Source organism: Dipteris shenzhenensis, chromosome 26 (genome assembly GCF_047967505.1).
Source record: "Dipteris shenzhenensis isolate YYH24624 ecotype China chromosome 26, Dip_SZ_1.0, whole genome shotgun sequence".
Taxonomy (NCBI): Eukaryota; Viridiplantae; Streptophyta; class Polypodiopsida; order Gleicheniales; family Dipteridaceae; genus Dipteris; species Dipteris shenzhenensis.
The window spans coordinates 18,692,764-18,697,798 of NC_141621.1; positions in this window are offsets into that span (position 1 = coordinate 18,692,764).

A 5,035-nucleotide genomic window follows, 5' to 3' on the forward strand; every position below is an offset into this window, starting at 1 on the left:
CAAAGATGTAAGTACAAAGAGAAAAAAACCTGGCTGATAGAGAACCATGCTGTACTGGTGGAGAACTTGCTCATGACTGTCTAAGGATTCTTTAGAACAGGGGCTAACAACCAAGGTTGTGGTCTAGTTGCTCTCAAGATCGTGCTCCCACATGGCACACAAAGTAAAGATGATGTCCTGCTAGATGGCAACAAGGGTAGCAACCTTCTATCTATCCTCACCTGGCTACACCGTGCGACCCAAATCCATGATGTTGGACACTATCTCCCACACACTGTCCTCTAACAAGGACGTCAGGCATACATGGCAAGGTGGAGAAGCATCATTTATCTCTATTTGAGAGACCTTCTGACCACGAACCTTGTATGATGGCAAAAATGGATCGGTCGAGAAGGCATGCCTCGCCTCCATGAGCCATGCAACCATCCCCCAGGTGAAGTGCTACTACATTCGCTATGTGCGAGCCATAATCTTGAAGGTTTCTCATCAAATCCTCTGAGCCACAAGGCAGCCCCACAGGTAGTGGGGGATCATCTCCAAAACTCCCTCCATGCAGTAGAAGCATCTTCCATTTATCCACATTTGCTCTAACCACAGGGTAGCCCCACAGGTAGTGGGGGGATCATCTCCAGAATTCCTTCCACGTAGTAGAAGCATCTACCATCCGCATCTACTCTAGCCATAGGCAAAACCCCATGAGCCAATAACCTGAAGAAATAAGAATTCTTTCATGGTCTAATGTTGGCCCAAAGACAAGGCCAAAAGAGGGAGACAACCTCTCGGGGAACATCCTGCTCAATCCAATGGCACTCTCTCGAGGGTGTCAAAGAGGATGCCTCTAGCTAAAGGTTCCACCCAATGTGAGTCGTGTATGAGAAGAAGGGAACCTTCTCTACCCTATCCAATTGTCTTACCCAAGCTAGCCAGAGTCACTCTCCAAGGTCCCACTAAATGTCTGAAAGAGGTTGACCCTACTAGTGCCATAGGCACCAAACCACTCCCTTCAAGGTTGAAAGAATTGTGTCTGGATCAATGTGCCAACCCTTGCCCAATTGGCCCACTATCATGATCCATAGCCACTCTAGGCTCTCTAAGGCTGCCTCATATCAACCATCCCTCTCTATTAGTAGGCCGCCTCATGTAAAACCTTTGCCCCTCTAAAATGTGAAAGAGCCTGCACTCTAGTCTTTGTATCCCAAGGGAGCTACCTCCAAACCCTGAAAGATTTAGTTGGGTCTTTGTCCCACTGTGCCTAACCAAAGTGCGTCCTCTAGCCTAGCATATGACCCTCCACATCTCTAACCTCTGGATGCCAAATGAGTGGCTATCTCTCAAACTCATCCTTGCGAGAAGGGATAGTGTGAATGATCCTTCCCACCAGGCACTACAAGACCCTAAAAAGGCTTCTCATAAGGGGGGGGGGCTTTCTTATGAGAGGAGCCTCTGAAAAGATCCATTTGTAGGACTGCTACCATTTTCCACCTGTATGCAGAGTGTTCCCAAGGAGCCCTAGTTGAAGGAGGAGCTTCCAAGGCTCTTGCCTGGAATAAGAATGCATACCGCTAGCTTGCCAAGGAGGGCTCCACTTTGCATCTCCAAATAAACTACACCCAAGCCTCCTCATGCCTCCCTTGTGCCTATGGCATAATCACAATCTACCAAGCCACTTGGGCTCTAGTATTCACCGTGCCATTTGATCTAGCCCAAAGGAAGTTTTACACCAAGCATCTCACCTATCCCATGGACCCCCGGTGGAAGCACTAGTAGGAGACGATGTATGTTAACCCTGAGTTAGAAGGCTAATTGGTGCATGGTCATTAAGCATTGACCTCAGTTTACGAGCAAGAAGCAGTGGAGCAATCGAGCACCCATTTTGTAGTAAGAGGTATAGTTAGTTGATCATGGCAAGTCAACCTATAGGCAAGTACGGTTGATGCATCGAGCACACAGGCAACTTTTTAGGTAGAAATCAAGTTGTAATAGGCGAGGAAGAGAACAAGAGAGTAGTGAGCCGAGTTCTCTTCCTTGGACCTGAGTTGATAGGTTAGGGAGTGTTCATTGCAAGCCAAGGTGGCTTGATTGTATCAAGATTGAGTTGATCCAATGATAATGAACAGACTTATGATTCCCTTTCATTTAACTCTATTGATATGCTTTATTGTCTAAGTGTGAAGTGCGTAATAACTCAGTATTATCTCATAATCATATGGGTCTCCTCTGTTAGCTAACCTCGACCTTCAAGTGTTGTATTTGTTGACATTTGTTTTGCACCCAAGCACGCTCACCTTAGGATTGCAAGATTGAGCATCTTTACTGAGCATAGCATGAGTTGAGAAATAGACTGAGCACTTCTAAGTTGGCTAGGTGAGAGTTCAATACCGTCAACATTTTGGCGATCCTGCTAGGGAAGGAGGTTCAACTGCATTCTGAGTTGACAAGCTATCAAGGTAGTAGATTTAAATAATCGAGTTGATGTGACAATAGATGAGGCGTCATGATAACCTGTGACAAAGCAAAAAAGCTATTGGGAATTGTGGGTCATTATAGGAAATTTATTCAAGTAACTCCAAAGACGAGTGGCATCAATTGGTAGTGTGCTTGAAGACCAAGGTGTAAAACACAAAAAGTACTCGGATTGCTCTTTGATTGCTTTCTAACTTAAGCAATGGCTGACACATGCTTGGAGAGGCAAAGAAGATACACATCCAGATGTGAAGAGTATCTGAGCCAGAGGTAGTGACTACATCCGACTATGCGAGGTGGAGCAATCTCAAAACCAGAGTTCGATGCTCGAAGGAGGCTGGCAGAGGCAACTGTCTAATAGAAGCAACGATCATGAGAAGGGACACTCAGCTATGCTACCCAGGGGTGGAAGTGACTATTATGTAGGGTCGGAAGGTCAGAACAATGGTGTCGAGCTGAGGCATCCAAGAAGGTTGGCAGGTGAAGGCCCATCATGGCAAGTGGAATCCGAGCACTCATCTACAGAGAGTTTGGATTTCGAATGGATGGCCATCTCCTTGGTAGAACATCAAAATGAACACGAAGACCAATTGAGAGAGTGATAAGATTGAGGTGGATGAGGAGCAGCCAAGGTAGTTTTCTCGAGTTCCTCTCACAACACACAAAGAACCTACTCGGCCAAGAGGTATACGTCAAAGCTGTGCCCTTAAGGCCTAAAGACGGTACCAACCAAGTCAAGAGTCTACAATGACCTCACAATTATGAAGGCGACGAGAGGTGGGGAGTGAGCGAGTCAGTTCTTCCGAGTGGTAGATCGGCCTCCTCGGGTTTTGGGACAAAAAAGCTCAAGTCCAGCTCTAATATCAAGGTAAAGTTTCAAATTTTCAAAGGCATAGATGATGAAGATCCTTACAGTCACTTGTAGACTTTCCTGAGTGTCTACCACATCAATGGTGCAACAACAAATGAAAATTATATGGATTATTTCCATGTACCTTGATTAAAAGTGCTCAAAGGTGGTTTAATCAATTTTTGATTGGGTATTTCTCCGAGTAGTATGCCATGTTAGAAGCTTTCTTGCGGAGATTTCGACTGGAGATTAATGAAGAGGATATCAAAAGAATGTTGAGCAAACTGAAGCAAAATAGAGGCGAGTCTGTCCAAGACTTTGTGCTTAGGATAAGAGCTCTTATTTTAATAAATCAATCATGGTTCCATATGACAAGTCTATACAAGCTTGGTTAATCATAGGATGTACCCAGGTAGATTTGCACAAACCAAAGATAGTTAATCTAGCTAAGACCTATGAGAAACTGCTAAACCGAGTTGTTACCTTAGAGAAGAGCGAAGGTTTGAAAAATCAGTGAAAAAGGATGCTGAGAGTGACACTGAGGGGAATCCATCTAAGAAGGATAAGTTAAAAATCGAGCAGGGAATCCATCTAAGAAGGATAAGTTAAAAATCGAGCTGAAGAAGGCCTTAAAAGAATTGGAAGTGGTGTAATAGGTGTTCCAAAGGTGGACATGTGGAAGTCAAATGCAAGACTAAGTAATACACGGACTCGCAATTTGCCATTTTTCTTAGGGACTAATCCATGTCACATTTTCTAGAGGATATATGATCAATTTGTTGATTTCTTATTTGACAACTTGGCATGGTTAGGATTCATTTGATACCTCTGCTGCACTACTGGAATTGCATCCTTCTTCAGATTTATGCGATGAACACATATTCTATTCTTAGAGGGATTTAGGTTCATTTCTTTAGTGTGTGAAAGATATGGAGAGAGGCAAGTCTTGAATCTGTCATTTATGTGTGAGGAAGTCAAAGAAAAAGAAAGAATCGCAGAGAGAGTCAAGAAGGTCTTTTCAGGTGACGGATTGCAAAGAATAGAGAGCTCTAGGTGTTGTTGCTTGTAGAGTCCCTCGCACCTTCAATAGAAGCAGTTCATCCTTGATCTTCTATGAAGAAACGCCTCTGCAACAACAAATGGAAGGAACCTCTCCATCCAAAGGTAACCTTCGAGTCTCCCAACCCAGCTCAATGCAGCCCGCACTCAACAGACTCACTCCAAGCAGCTAAGCCACCATCAACAACTCAAGCAACTCGGGTTGTAAGGCAACGACTTCTTCAACAACAACTAGGCTCTACCTCTCCAACGACTACAGCATGCGCAACGGCCTAATACGGCTCACCCCGGTTCCAAAAGCTTCAACACTAATAGCATCTCAGTCGCTCTACAACAACGATGAACAAACCAACCGAGAGGACTACATCGACTCTCTGTCAACCAACGAGCTCCGAACAACCGACAGCGTGACGGCTACCACACTCCAACGGCCTCTGCCCTCCTTGGTCTACCCAAGCAGCACCAGCAACACACAACTCCAGTAGATGTGACTCTCCAAACCAGCGGTGGAACCATCTCCTACGACCACGGCTGACCAATAGTAGCAAAAGAGTCGACTCCACCGACGACGCAAATGAATCTGAATCTTGGCCTCGACTCAACGTTCAGCATCCACGAACCCCTCCACAGTTGAACCTTCAAGCCAACGAATGCTTCGATCAA